Source organism: Pseudophryne corroboree, unplaced genomic scaffold (genome assembly GCF_028390025.1).
Source record: "Pseudophryne corroboree isolate aPseCor3 unplaced genomic scaffold, aPseCor3.hap2 scaffold_1421, whole genome shotgun sequence".
Taxonomy (NCBI): Eukaryota; Metazoa; Chordata; class Amphibia; order Anura; family Myobatrachidae; genus Pseudophryne; species Pseudophryne corroboree.
Genome location: NW_026968048.1, coordinates 29,319 through 45,284, shown reverse-complemented (window position 1 = coordinate 45,284; position 15,966 = coordinate 29,319). Strand labels below are relative to the sequence as shown.

At 35.8% G+C, this 15,966-nt stretch overlaps 2 non-coding genes across 2 annotated transcripts; both read left to right on the top strand.

Moving 5' to 3' along the window:
• Nucleotides 1-563: 563 nt before the first annotated feature.
• LOC134996621 (U1 spliceosomal RNA) lies at nucleotides 564-727 on the top strand. Its single transcript, XR_010199273.1, has one exon. It is a non-coding gene; the product is annotated as a U1 spliceosomal RNA (small nuclear RNA).
• Nucleotides 728-879: 152 nt separating this feature from the next.
• On the top strand, nucleotides 880-1,042 carry LOC134996638 (U1 spliceosomal RNA). The gene has a single exon (XR_010199288.1). It is a non-coding gene; the product is annotated as a U1 spliceosomal RNA (small nuclear RNA).
• The last annotated feature ends 14,924 nt before the right edge of the window (nucleotides 1,043-15,966 follow it).

Sequence of the window (15,966 nt, the reverse complement as noted above, 5' to 3'; positions counted from 1 at the left end):
TGCTTACTTTGTGCCTTCCAACGCACAATGCGAACTACAGGTAGTGCTGCAGGGCCCACACCCTTTTACTTGCCTTACAGAGCAGCTCTGGAGCTGTTACAGTGCCCAGCTGCTGCAAGAAATCAGCTTGAATGCTTCAGGTGCTGGGGCATAGCCAACATGAGCCCCACACCTAAGGAGGGTGGAGGTGTTTAATGCGAATTAGGGGTCATGCAAGCGCCGCAAAAGGCCGCCATGCCCTGCACATCCCTTTTTTCTTTTCATATGCAGACGAGGGTTGAAGCCAACTTTGACCCACTGCTTGGATGACATCACCATATGCAAATCCATCTGCTGCAGGCCTTCCCCCAGGAATGCTTGCACTAGTTGTTGCATTTGGTTTGTTGTTTGGGGGTGCTTCAGTATTAGGCAGCCTTCTGCCCTCCCATGTTCATCTGAAAATATGTGTTCTCCCTGCAGTTGTTGTCCCCAGATGAGAGTTCCCTTGTGCTGCCTCAGTTGAATCTCCTTTACTTGACAGAGATGTGCCTGAGCAGCGGCCCTCCCCAGCCCTATCCCAAATCATACTTATTTTGCATAGGAGATACCATGGTCATGAAGATTGTTCTCCCAGGGTGAGGTTCATTCATTGCATTCTGGGTATGCTGACCCCTGTGATTTCCCCAAATGTGGGAAACTCGACTGCATTATTTGTGGTAGTGGGGGACTGTGTTTGTGCTTTCCTCTGGTCAGCTCTGGTAAAAGCCAGATTTCTGTGTCTCAGATCTTCCTCTAGCCTTGTTCTTCTTTCGAGAGTTCTCTTGTGCTGCCTCAGTTGGATCTCCTTCACTTGACAGGGGGGTGCCCGAGCAGCGACCCTCCTCAGCTCTTGCCCAACTCCTACTTACCTGCCAGGTGAGATACTATGATCATGAAGGTGCTTCTCCCAGGGCAAGGCTCACCCATTGCACTCTGTGTGTGCTGCTCCAGCTATTTCCCCAAATGTGGGAAACTCGACTGCATAATTTGTGTTTCCCCTGGTCGGCTCTCGTATAATTCAGATCTCTTTGTCTCAGGTCTCTCTCCAGCCTAGTTTGCTGTCAGTTTCCACTTCTCTTTTCTTGAGCCGCTCCCTTCTATGCCCTTGCGCACTATCCTGACTTCTCCCGTCTGCTTACTTTGTGCCTTCCAGCGCACAATGCGAACTACAGGTAGTGCTGCAGGGCCCACACCCTTTTAGTTGCCTTACAGAGCAGCTCTGGAGCTGTTACAGAGCCCAGCTGCTGCAAGAAATCAGCATGAATGTTCTTCGTTGATTGATGGAAGAAACATCTTACAAAAACTCTCCAGATTATTGACTTTTTAAAGTTTTTCTAGGAAACGTTCTAGATGAATGCTTATTAGCGTTTGTCAGAATGTAAGTTTGCAAAGTGTCTCTGTGGCGCAATCAGTTAGCGTGTTCGGTTATTATCTAAAAGGTTGGTGGTTCAATCCCACCCAGGGACGTAATTTACCTTGTGATCAGATTTTGGTGATCTTAAAGTAGACAAGTCAAAATTTCAAACCCCCTGTTATGGTGTGGGTACCTGGCCTTCCCTGATGTAATCAGAGTTAGATTTGATTCAGTGATTTTATAAAAACAGCTAGGAAGCACAATTTAGCAGTAGGTTGCAGAGAAAAAAAAAATATGCTGGCAGAAAAATCCAATTGAGTGAATAAACAGCTCTTCATTTTCTGGCTTTATTTTTATGCTAACAAATTTGTTCTCTGAAAAGTGTCCACAAAGCCAAGTCTCTGATTTACACCTTTGTAAGGATGGTTTTTCACCTATTACTAAATTAAACTTGCTTCATTGGAAAGGCAGCAAGATGCATCCTCATTTCAATGTCTACTGAAATAATACAGGTTGACACCAGGAAACATTAACGGCACTGCATCCTTGCTGCTTTCTCATGTGGAAGTCTGTTTAATGTGAAAACAAGGTGATATCTAATTAGCACACAGGTAAGCAATTAAGAAAATCTTTATTTAAGGGTGAAGATGTTTCTCACAAAATCGTTGCCCCAATGCATCATTGAAATTCAACCTGGAAAGATGATTTTAATATATCACTTGTACATTTTGTATTGCTCTTCTGGTGACAATGTAGTTTGTTTTTGTCAATTACCATTTTAATAATAGGGTAAAGAAAATTAAGTGGATTTTTGAAAGAAAACAATACTGTCAATATACTATTAAAACAAATTAAAATGGTAAAAGTTATTGTACTTTAAGTAAAAATAAAAGAGCAAAAATATCCATCCCAGTTTTGGATTACTTTAATTACCAAAAAAATGCATATAGCAAAGGATAGTTTCAATCTGCCTACCTCTGGGTTATGGGCCCAGCATGCTTCCATTGCAGTACTCTGCTGCACATGTAAGTGCAAGAGATCCTGAAGCACTCACTCATCATGGGAAAGTACCAATGTGTTTCTTTGTTGGTTGATGGAAGAAACATCTTACAAAAACTCTCCAGATTATTGACTTTTTAAAGTTTTTCTAGGAAACGTTCTAGATGAATGCTTATTAGCCTTTGTCAGTATGTACTTTTTGCAAAGTGTCTCTGTGGCGCAATTGGTTAGTGTGTACGGCTATTAACCAAAAGGTTGGTGGTTAAATCCTACCCAGGGACGTAATTGACCTTGTGATCAGATTTTGGTAATATTTAAGTAGACAAGTCAAAATTTCAAACCCCCTCTTATTGTGTAGGGTACCTAGCCTTCTCTGATGTAATCAGAGTTAGATTTGATTCAGTGATTTTATAAAAACAGCTAGGAAGCACAATTTAGCAGTGGGTTGCAGAGAAAAAGAAATATGCTGGCAAAAAAATCCAATTGAGTGATTAAACAGCTCTTCATTTCTGGCTTTATTTTTATGCTAACAAATTTGTTCTCTGAAAAGTGTCCACAAAGCCAAGTCTCTGATTAACACCTTTGTAGGGATGGTTTTTCACGTATTACTAAATTAAACTTGCTTCATTGGAAAGGCAGCAAGATGCATCCTCATTTCAATGTCTACTGAAATAATACAAGTTGACACCAGGAAACATTAACGCCACTGCATCCTTGCTGCTTTCTCATGTGGAAGTCTGTTTAATGTGAAAACAAGGTGATATCTAATTAGCACACAGGTAAGGAATTAAGAAAATCTTTATTTAAGGGTGAAGATGTTTCTCACAAAATCGTTGCCCCAATGCATCATTGAAATTCAAGCTGGAAAGATGATTTTAATATATCACTTGTACATTTTGTATTGCTCTTCTGGTGACAATGTAGTTTGTTTTTGTCAATTACCATTTTAATAATAGGGTAAAGAAAATTAAGTGGATTTTTGAAAGAAAACAATACTGTCAATATACTATTAAAACAAATTAAAATGGTAAAAGTTATTGTACTTTAAGTAAAAATAAAAGAGCAAAAATATCAATCCCAGTTTTGGATTACTTTAATTAACAAAAAAAAATGCATATAGCAAAGGATAGTTTCAATCTGCCTACCTCTGGGTTATGGGCCCAGCATGCTTCCATTGCAGTACTCTGCTGCACATGTAAGTGCGAGAGATCCTGAAGCACTCACTCATCATGGGAAAGTACCAATGTGTTTCTTCGTTGGTTGATGGAAGAAACATCTTACAAAAACTCTCCAGATTATTGACTTTTTAAAGTTTTTCTAGGAAACGTTCTAGATGAATGCTTATTAGCCTTTGTCAGTATGTACTTTTGCAAAGTGTCTCTGTGGCGCAATTAGTTAGTGTGTAAGGCTATTAATCAAAAGGTTGGTGGTTCAATCTCACCCAGGAATGTAATTGACCTTGTGATCAGATTTTGGTGATATTTAAGTAGACAAGTCAAAATTTCAAACCCCCTCTTATTGTGTAGGGTACCTGGCCTTCTCTGATGTAATCAGAGTTAGATTTGATTCAGTGATTTTATAAAAAACAGCTAGGAAGCACAATTTAGCAGTGGGTTGCAGATAAAAAAAATATGCTGGCAGAAAAATCCAATTGAGTGATTAAACAGCTCTTCATTTTCTGGCTTTATTTTTATGCTAACAAATTTGTTCTCTGAAAAGTGTCCACAAAGCCATGTCTCTGATTAACACCTTTGTAGGGATGGTTTTTCACCTATTACTAAATTAAACTTGCTTCATTGGAAAGGCAGCAAGATGCATCCTCATTTCAATGTCTACTGAAATAATACAGGTTGACACCAGGAAACATTAACGCCACTGCATCCTTGCTGCTTTCTCATGTGGAAGTTTGTTTAATGTGAAAACAATGTGATATCTAATTAGCACACAGGTAAGGAATTAAGAAAATCTTTATTTAAGGGTGAAGATGTTTCTCACAAAATCGTTGCCCCAATGCATCATTGAAATTCAAGCTGGAAAGATGATTTTAATATATCACTTGTACATTTTGTATTGCTCTTCTGGTGACAATGTAGTTTGTTTTTGTCAATTACCATTTTAATAATAGGGTAAAGAAAATTAAGTGGATTTTTGAAAGAAAACAATACTGTCAATATACTATTAAAACAAATTAAAATGGTAAAAGTTATTGTACTTTAAGTAAAAATAAAAGAGCAAAAATATCAATCCCAGTTTTGGATTACTTTAATTAACAAAAAAAATGCATATAGCAAAGGATAGTTTCAATCTGCCTACCTCTGGGTTATGGGCCCAGCATGCTTCCATTGCAGTACTCTGCTGCACATGTAAGTGCAAGAGATCCTGAAGCACTCACTCATCATGGGAAAGTACCAATGTGTTTCTTCATTGGTTGATGGAAGAAACATCTTACAAAAACTCTCCAGATTATTGACTTTTTAAAGTTTTTCTAGGAAACGTTCTAGATGAATGCTTATTAGCCTTTGTCAGTATGGACTTTTGCAAAGTGTCTCTGTGGCGCAATTGGTTAGTGTGTAAGGCTATTAACCAAAAGGTTGGTGGTTCAATCCCACCCAGGGACGTAATTGACCTTGTGATCAGATTTTGGTGATATTTAAGTAGACAAGTCAAAATTTCAAACCCCATCTTATTGTGTAGGGTACCTGGCCTTCTCTGATGTTATCAGAGTTAGATTTGATTCAGTGGTTTTATAAAAAACAGCTAGGAAGCACAATTTAGCAGTGGGTTGCAGAGAAAAAAAATATGCTGGCAAAAAAATCCAATTGAGTGATTAAACAGCTCTTCATTTTCTGGTTTATTTTTATGCTAACAAATTTGTTCTCTGAAAAGTGTCCACAAAGCCAAGTCTCTGATTAACACCTTTGTAGGGATGGTTTTTCACCTATTACTAAATTAAACTTGCTTCATTGGAAAGGCAGCAAGATGCATCCTCATTTCAATGTCTACTGAAATAATACAGGTTGACACCAGGAAACATTAACGCCACTGCATCCTTGCTGCTTTCTCATGTGGAAGTCTGTTTAATGTGAAAACAAGGTGATATCTAATTAGCACACAGGTAAGGAATTAAGAAAATCTTTATTTAAGGGTGAAGATGTTTCTCACAAAATCGTTGCCCCAATGCATCATTGAAATTCAAGCTGGAAAGATGATTTTAATATATCACTTGTACATTTTGTATTGCTCTTCTGGTGACAATGTAGTTTGTTTTTGTCAATTACCATTTTAATAATAGGGTAAAGAAAATTAAGTGGATTTTTGAAAGAAAACAATACTGTCAATATACTATTAAAACAAATTAAAATGGTAAAAGTTATTGTACTTTAAGTAAAAATAAAAGAGCAAAAATATCAATCCCAGTTTTGGATTACTTTAATTAACAAAAAAAAATGCATATAGCAAAGGATAATTTCAATCTGCCTACCTCTGGGTTATGAGCCCAGCATGCTTCCATTGCAGTACTCTGCTGCACATGTAAGTGCAAGAGATCCTGAAGCACTCACTCATCATGGGAAAGTACCAATGTGTTTCTTCGTTGGTTGATGGAAGAAACATCTTAAAAAACTCTCCAGATTATTGACTTTTTAAAGTTTTTCTAGGAAACGTTCTAGATGAATGCTTATTAGCCTTTGTCAGTATGTACTTTTGCAAAGTGTCTCTGTGGCGCAATTGGTTAGTGTGTAAGGCTATTAACAAAAGGTTGGTGGTTCAATCCCACCCAGGAATGTAATTGACCTTGTGATCAGATTTTGGTGATATTTAAGTAGACAAGTCAAAATTTCAAACCCCCTCTTATTGTGTAGGGTACCTGGCCTTCTCTGATGTAATCAGAGTTAGATTTGATTCAGTGATTTTATAAAAAACAGCTAGGAAGCACAATTTAGCAGTGGGTTGCAGATAAAAAAAATATGCTGGCATAAAAATACAATTGAGTGATTAAACAGCTCTTCATTTTCTGGCTTTATTTTTATGCTAACAAATTTGTTCTCTGAAAAGTGTCCACAAAGCCAAGTCTCTGATTAACACCTTTGTAGGGATGGTTTTTCACCTATTACTAAATTAAACTTGCTTCATTGGAAAGGCAGCAAGATGCATCCTCATTTCAATGTCTACTGATATAATACAGGTTGACACCAGGAAACATTAACGCCACTGCATCCTTGCTGCTTTCTCATGTGGAAGTCTGTTTAATGTGAAAACAAGGTGATATCTAATTAGCACACAGGTAAGGAATTAAGAAAATCTTTATTTAAGGGTGAAGATGTTTCTCACAAAATCGTTGCCCCAATGCATCATTGAAATTCAAGCTGGAAAGATGATTTTAATATATCACTTGTACATTTTGTATTGCTCTTCTGGTGACAATGTAGTTTGTTTTTGTCAATTACCATTTTAATAATAGGGTAAAGAAAATTAAGTGGATTTTTGAAAGAAAACAATACTGTCAATATACTATCAAAACAAATTAAAATGGTAAAAGTTATTGTACTTTAAGTAAAAATAAAAGAGCCAAAATATCAATCCCAGTTTTGGATTACTTTAATTAACAAAAAAAATGCATATAGCAAAGGATAGTTTCAATCTGCCTACCTCTGGGTTATGGGCCCAGCATGCTTCTATTGCAGTACTCTGCTGCACATGTAAGTGCAAGAGATCCTGAAGCACTCACTCATCATGGGAAAGTACCAATGTGTTTCTTCATTGGTTGATGGAAGAAACATCTTACAAAAACTCTCCAGATTATTGACTTTTTAAAGTTTTTCTAGGAAACGTTCTAGATGAATGCTTATTAGCCTTTGTCAGTATGTACTTTTGCAAAGTGTCTCTGTGGCGCAATTGGTTAGTGTGTAAGGCTATTAACCAAAAGGTTGGTGGTTCAATCCCACCCAGGGACGTAATTGACCTTGTGATCAGATTTTGGTGATATTTAAGTAGACAAGTCAAAATTTCAAACCCCATCTTATTGTGTAGGGTACCTGGCCTTCTCTGATGTAATCAGAGTTAGATTTGATTCATTGATTTTATAAAAACAGCTAGGAAGCACAATTTAGCAGTGGTTTGCAGAGAAAAAAAATATGCTGGCAGAAAAATCCAATTGAGTGATTAAACAGATCTTCATTTTCTGGCTTTATTTTTATGCTAACAAATTTGTTCTCTGAAAAGTGTCCACAAAGCCAAGTCTCTGATTAACACCTTTGTAAGGATGGTTTTTCACCTATTACTAAATTAAACTTGCTTCATTGGAAAGGCAGCAAGATGCATCCTCATTTCAATGTCTACTGAAATAATACAGGTTGACACCAGGAAACATTAACGCCACTGCATCCTTGCTGCTTTCTCATGTGGAAGTCTGTTTAATGTGAAAACAAGGTGATATCTAATTAGCACACAGGTAAGGAATTAAGAAAATCTTTATTTAAGGGTGAAGATGTTTCTCACAAAATCGTTGCCCCAATGCATCATTGAAATTCAAGCTGGAAAGATGATTTTAATATATCACTTGTACATTTTGTATTGCTCTTCTGGTGACAATGTAGTTTGTTTTTGTCAATTACCATTTTAATAATAGGGTAAAGAAAATTAAGTGGATTTTTGAAAGAAAACAATACTGTCAATATACTATTACAACAAATTAAAATGGTAAAAGTTATTGTACTTTAAGTAAAAATAAAAGAGCAAAAATATCAATCCCAGTTTTGGATTACTTTAATTAACAAAAAAAATGCATATAGCAAAGGATAATTTCAATCTGCCTACCTCTGGGTTATGAGCCCAGCATGCTTCCATTGCAGTACTCTGCTGCACATGTAAGTGCAAGAGATCCTGAAGCACTCACTCATCATGGGAAAGTACCAATGTGTTTCTTCATTGATTGATGGAAGAAACATCTTACAAAAACTCTCCAGATTATTGACTTTTTAAAGTTTTTCTAGGAAACGTTCTAGATGATTGCTTATTAGCCTTTGTCAGTATGTACTTTTGCAAAGTGTCTCTGTGGCGCAATTGGTTAGTGTGTAAGGCTATTAACCAAAAGGTTGGTGGTTCAATCCCACCCAGGGACGTAATTGACCTTGTGATCAGATTTTGGTGATATTTAAGTAGACAAGTCAAAATTTCAAACCCCATCTTATTGTGTAGGGTACCTGGCCTTCTCTGATGTAATCAGAGTTAGATTTGATTCATTGATTTTATAAAAACAGCTAGGAAGCACAATTTAGCAGTGGTTTGCAGAGAAAAAAAATATGCTGGCAGAAAAATCCAATTGAGTGATTAAACAGCTCTTCATTTTCTGGCTTTATTTTTATGCTAACAAATTTGTTCTCTGAAAAGTGTCCACAAAGCCAAGTCTCTGATTAACACCTTTGTAAGGATGGTTTTTCACCTATTACTAAATTAAACTTGCTTCATTGGAAAGGCAGCAAGATGCATCCTCATTTCAATGTCTACTGAAATAATACAAGTTGACACCAGGAAACATTAACGCCACTGCATCCTTGCTGCTTTCTCATGTGGAAGTCTGTTTAATGCGAAAACAAGGTGATATCTAATTATCACACAGGTAAGGAATTAAGAAAATCTTTATTTAAGGGTGAAGATGTTTCTCACAAAATCGTTGCCCTAATGCATCATTGAAATTCAAGCTGGAAAGATGATTTTAATATATCACTTGTACATTTTGTATTGCTCTTCTGGTGACAATGTAGTTTGTTTTTGTCAATTACCATTTTAATAATAGGGTAAAGAAAATTAAGTGGATTTTTGAAAGAAAACAATACTGTCAATATACTATCAAAACAAATTAAAATGGTAAAAGTTATTGTACTTTAAGTAAAAATAAAAGAGCCAAAATATCAATCCCAGTTTTGGATTACTTTAATTAACAAAAAAAATGCATTAAGCAAAGGATAGTTTCAATCTGCCTACCTCTGGGTTATGGGCCCAGCATGCTTCCATTGCAGTACTCTGCTGCACATGTAAGTGCAAAAGATCCTGAAGCACTCACTCATCATGGGAAAGTACCAATGTGTTTCTTCATTGGTTGATGGAAGAAACATCTTACAAAAACTCTCCAGATTATTGACTTTTTAAAGTTTTTCTAGGAAACGTTCTAGATGAATGCTTATTAGATTTTGTCAGTATGTACTTTTGCAAAGTGTCTCTGTGGTGCAATTGGTTAGTGTGTAAGGCTATTAACCAAAAGGTTGGTGGTTCAATCCCACCCAGGGACGTAATTGACCTTGTGTTCAGATTTTGGTGATCTTTAAGTAGACAAGTCAAAATTTCAAACCCCCTCTTATTGTGTAGGGTACCTGGCCTTCTCTGATGTTATCAGAGTTAGATTTGATTCAGTGATTTTATAAAAAACAGCTAGGAAGCACAATTTAGCAGTGGGTTGCAGAGAAAAAAATATGCTGGCAAAAAAATCCAATTGAGTGATTAAACAGCTCTTCATTTTCTGGTTTATTTTTTTGCTAACAAATTTGTTCTCTGAAAAGTGTCCACAAAGCCAAGTCTCTGATTAACACCTTTGTAGGGATGGTTTTTCACCTATTACTAAATTAAACTTGCTTCATTGGAAAGGCAGCAAGATGCATCCTCATTTCAATGTCTACTGAAATAATACAGGTTGACACCAGGAAACATTAACGCCACTGCATCCTTACTGCTTTCTCATGTGGAAGTCTGTTTAATGCGAAAACAAGGTGATATCTAATTAGCACACAGGTAAGGAATTAAGAAAATCTTTATTTAAGGGTGAAGATGTTTCTCACAAAATCGTTGCCCCAATGCATCATTGAAATTCAAGCTGGAAAGATGATTTTAATATATCACTTGTACATTTTGTATTGCTCTTCTGGTGACAATGTAGTTTGTTTTTGTCAATTACCATTTTAATAATAGGGTAAAGAAAATTAAGTGGATTTTTGAAAGAAAACAATACTGTCAATATACTATTAAAACAAATTAAAATGGTAAAAGTTATTGTACTTTAAGTAAAAATAAAAGAGCCAAAATATCAATCCCAGTTTTGGATTACTTAAATTAAAAAAAAAAAGCATACAGCAGAGGATAGTTTCAATCTGCCTACCTCTGGGTTATGAGCCCAGCATGCTTCCATTGCTGTACTCTGCTGCACATGTAAGTGCAAGAGATCCTGAAGCACTCACTCATCATGGGAAAGTACCAATGTGTTTCTTCGTTGGTTGATGGAAGAAACATCTTACAAAAACTCTCCAGATTATTGACTTTTTAAAGTTTTTCTAGGAAACGTTTTAGATGAATGTTTATTAGCCTTTGTCAGTATGCACTTTCGCAAAGTGTCTCTGTGGCGCAATCAGTTAGTGTGTACGGCTATTAACTAAAAGGTTGGTGGTTCAATCCCACCCAGAGATGTAATTGATCTTGTTATCAGATTTTGGTGATCTTTCAGTAGACAAGTCAAAATTTCAAACCCCCTCTTATGGTGTAGGGTACCTGGCCTTCTCTGATGTAATCAGAGTTAGATTTGATTCATTGATTTTATAAAAACAGCTAGGAAGCACAATTTAGCAGTGGGTTGCAGAGAAAAAGAAATATGCTGGCAAAAAAATCAAATTGCGTGATTAAACAGCTCTTCATTTTCTGGCTTTATTTTTATGCTAACAAATTTGTTCTCTGAAAAGTGTCCACAAAGCCAAGTCTCTGATTAACACCTTTGTATGGATGGTTTTTCACCTATTACTAAATTAAACTTGCTTCATTGGAAAGGCAGCAAGATGCATCCTCATTTCAATGTCTACTGAAATAATACAGGTTGAAACCAGGAAACATTAACGCCACTGCATCCTTGCTGCTTTCTCATGTGGAAGTCTGTTTAATGTGAAAACAAGGTGATATCTAATTAGCACACAGGTAAGGAATTACGAAAATCTTTATTTAAGGGTGAAGATGTTTCTCACAAAATTGTTGCCCCAATGCATCATTGAAATTCAAGCTGGAAAGATGATTTTAATATATCACTTGTACATTTTGTATTGCTCTTCTGGTGACAATGTAGTTTTTTTTGTCAATTACCATTTTAATAATAGGGTAAAGAAAATGAAGTGGATTTTTGAAAGAAAACAATACTGTCAATATACTATTAAAACAAATTAAAATGGTAAAAGTTATTGTACTTTAAGTAAAAATAAAAGAGCAAAAATATCAATCCCAGTTTTGATTACTTAAATTAACAAAAAAAAATGCATATAGCAAAGAATAGTTTCAATCTGCCTACCTCTGGGTTATGGGTCCAGCATGCTTCCATTGCAGTACTCTGCTGCACATGTAAGTGCAAGAGATCCTGAAGCACTCACTCATCATGGGAAAGTACCAATGTGTTTATTTGTTGGTTGATGGAAGAAACATCTTACAAAAACTCTCCAGATTATTGATTTTTTAATGTTTTTCTAGGAAACGTTCTAGATGTATGCTTATTAGCCTTTGTCAGTATGTACTTTTCGCAAAGTGTCTCTGTGGCGCAATCGGTTAGTGTGTTCGGCTATTAACCAAAAGGTTGGTGGTTCAATCCCACCCAGGGACGTAATTGACCTTGTGGTCAGATTTTGGTGATATTTAAGTAGACAAGTCAAATTTCAAACCCCCTCTTATTGTGTAGGGTACCTGGCCTTCTCTGATGTAATCAGAGTTAGATTTGATTCAGTGATTTTATAAAAAACAGCTAGGAAGCACAATTTAGCAGTGGGTTGCAGAGAAAAAAAATATGCTGGCAGAAAAATCCAATTGAGTGATTAAACAGCTCTTCATTTTCTGGCTTTATTTTTATGCTAACAAATTTGTTCTCTGAAAAGTGTGCACAAAGCCAAGTCTCTGATTAACACCTTTGTAAGGATGGTTTTTCACCTATTACTAAATTAAACTTGCTTCATTGGAAAGGCAGCAAGATGCATCCTCATTTCAATGTCTACTGAAATAATACAAGTTGACACCAGGAAACATTAACGCCACTGCATCCTTGCTGCTTTCTCATGTGGAAGTCTGTTTAATGTGAAAACAAGGTGATATCTAATTAGCACACGGGTAAGGAATTAAGAAAATCTTTATTTAAGGGTGAAGATGTTTCTCACAAAATTGTTGACCCAATGCATCATTGAAATTCATGCTGGAAAGATGAATTTAATATATCACTTGTACATTTTGTATTGCTCTTCTGGTGACAATGTAGTTTGTTTTTGTCAATTACCATTTTAATAATAGGGTAAAGAAAATGAAGTGGATTTTTGAAAGAAAACAATACTGTCAATATACTATTAAAACAAATTAAAATGGTAAAAGTTATTGTACTTTAAGTAAAAATAAAAGAGCCAAAATATCAATCCCAGTTTTGGATTACTTTAATTAACAAAAAAAAATGCATATAGCAGAGGATAGTTTCAATCTGCCTACCTCTGGGTTATGGGCCCAGCATGCTTCCATTGCTGTACTCTGCTGCACATGTAAGTGCAAGAGATCCTGAAGCACTCACTCATCATGGGAAAGTACCAATGTGTTTCTTCGTTGGTTGATAGAAGAAACATCTTACAAAAACTCTCCAGATTATTGACTTTTTTAAGTTTTTCTAGGAAACGTTTTAGATGAATGCTTATTAGCATTTGTCAGTATGTACTTTTGCAAAGTGTATCTGTGGCGCAATCAGTTAGTGTGTACGGCTATTAACCAAAAGGTTGGTGGTTCAATCCCACCCAGGGACGTAATTGACCTTGTTATCAGATTTTGGTGATCTTTAAGTAGACAAGTCAAATTTCATACCCCCTGTTATTGTGTAGGGTACCTGGCCTTCTCAGATGTAATCAGAGTTAGATTTAATTCAGTGATTTTATAAAAACATCTAGGAAGCACAATTTAGCAGTGGGTTGCAGAGAAAAAGAAATATGCTGGCAAAAAAATCAAATTGCGTGATTAAACAGCTCTTCATTTTCTGGCTTTATTTTTATGCTAACAAATTTGTTCTCTGAAAAATGTCCACAAAGCCAAGTCTCTGATTAACACCTTTGTAGGGATGGTTTTTCACCTATTACTAAATTAAACTTGCTTCATTGGAAAGGCAGCAAGATGCATCCTCATTTCAATGTCTACTGAAATAATACAGGTTGAAACCAGGAAACATTAACGCCACTGCATCCTTGCTGCTTTCTCATGTGGAAGTCTGTTTAATGTGAAAACAAGGTGATATCTAATTAGCACACAGGTAAGGAATTACGAAAATCTTTATTTAAGGGTGAAGATGTTTCTCACAAAATTGTTGCCCCAATGCATCATTGAAATTCAAGCTGGAAAGATGATTTTAATATATCACTTGTACATTTTGTATTGCTCTTCTGGTGACAATGTAGTTTTTTTTGTCAATTACCATTTTAATAATAGGGTAAAGAAAATTAAGTGGATTTTTGAAAGAAAACTATACTGTCAATATACTATTAAAACAAATTAAAATGGTAAAAGTTATTGTACTTTAAGTAAAAATAAAAGAGCAAAAATATCAATCCCAGTTTTGATTACTTAAATTAACAAAAAAAAATGCATATAGCAAAGAATAGTTTCAATCTGCCTACCTCTGGGTTATGGGTCCAGCATGCTTCCATTGCAGTACTCTGCTGCACATGTAAGTGCAAGAGATCCTGAAGCACTCACTCATCATGGGAAAGTACCAATGTGTTTATTTGTTGGTTGATGGAAGAAACATCTTACAAAAACTCTCCAGATTATTGATTTTTTAATGTTTTTCTAGGAAACGTTCTAGATGTATGCTTATTAGCCTTTGTCAGTATGAACTTTTCACAAAGTGTCTCTGTGGCGCAATCGGTTAGTGTGTTCGGCTATTAACCAAAAGGTTGGTGGTTCAATCCCACCCAGGGACGTAATTGACCTTGTGGTCAGATTTTGGTGATATTTAAGTAGACAAGTCAAAATTTCAAACCCCCTCTTATTGTGTAGGGTACCTGGCCTTCTCTGATGTAATCAGAGTTTGATTTGATTCAGTGATTTTATAAAAACAGCTAGGAAGCACAATTTAGCAGTGGGTTGCAGAGAAAAAAAATATGCTGGCAGAAAAATCCAATTGAGTGATTAAACAGCTCTTCATTTTCTGGCTTTATTTTTATGCTAACAAATTTGTTCTCTGAAAAGTGTCCACAAAGCCAAGTCTCTGATTAACACCTTTGTAAGGATGGTTTTTCACCTATTACTAAATTAAACTTGCTTCATTGGAAAGGCAGCAAGATGCATCCTCATTTCAATGTCTACTGAAATAATACAAGTTGACACCAGGAAACATTAACGCCACTGCATCCTTGCTGCTTTCTCATGTGGAAGTCTGTTTAATGTGAAAACAAGGTGATATCTAATTAGCACACAGGTAAGGAATTAAGAAAATCTTTATTTAAGGGTGAAGATGTTTCTCACAAAATTGTTGACCCAATGCATCATTGAAATTCATGCTGGAAAGATGAATTTAATATATCACTTGTACATTTTGTATTGCTCTTCTGGTGACAATGTAGTTTGTTTTTGTCAATTACCATTTTAATAATAGGGTAAAGAAAATGAAGTGGATTTTTGAAAGAAAACAATACTGTCAATATACTATTAAAACAAATTAAAATGGTAAAAGTTATTGTACTTTAAGTAAAAATAAAAGAGACAAAATATCAATCCCAGTTTTGGATTACTTTAATTAACAAAAAAAAATGCATATAGCAGAGGATAGTTTCAATCTGCCTATCTCTGGGTTATGGGCCCAGCATGCTTCCATTGCAGTACTCTGCTGCACATGTAAGTGCAAGAGATCCTGAAGCACTCACTTATCATGGGAAAGTACCAATGTGTTTCTTTGTTGGTTGATGGAAGAAACATCTTACAAAAACTCTCCAGATTATTGACTTTTTAAAGTTTTTCTAGGAAACGTTCTTGATGAATGCTTATTAGCCTTTGTCAGTATGTACTTCTTGCAATGTGTCTCTGTGGTGCAATTGGTTAGTGTGTAAGGCTAATAACCAAAAGGTTGGTGGTTCAATCCCACCCAGGAACGTAATTGACCTTGTGATCAGATTTTGGTGATATTTAAGTAGACAAGTCAAAATTTCAAACCCCCTCTTATTGTGTAGGGTACCTGGCCTTCTTTGATGTAATCAGAGTTAGATTTGATTCAGTGATTTTATAAAAAACAGCTAGGAAGCACAATTTAGCAGTGGGTTGCAGAGAAAAAAAATATGCTGGCAAAACAAATCCAATTGAGTGATTAAACAGCTCTTCATTTTCTGGCTTTATTTTTATGCTAACAAATTTGTTCTCTGAAAAGTGTCCACAAAGCCAAGTCTCTGATTAACACCTTTGTAGGGATGGTTTTTCACCTATTACTAAATTAAACTTGCTTCATTGGAAAGGCAGCAAGATGCATCCTCATTTCAATGTCTACTGAAATAATACAAGTTGACACCAGGAAACATTAACGCCACTGCATCCTTGCTGCTTTCTCATGTGGAAGTCTGTTTAATGCGAAA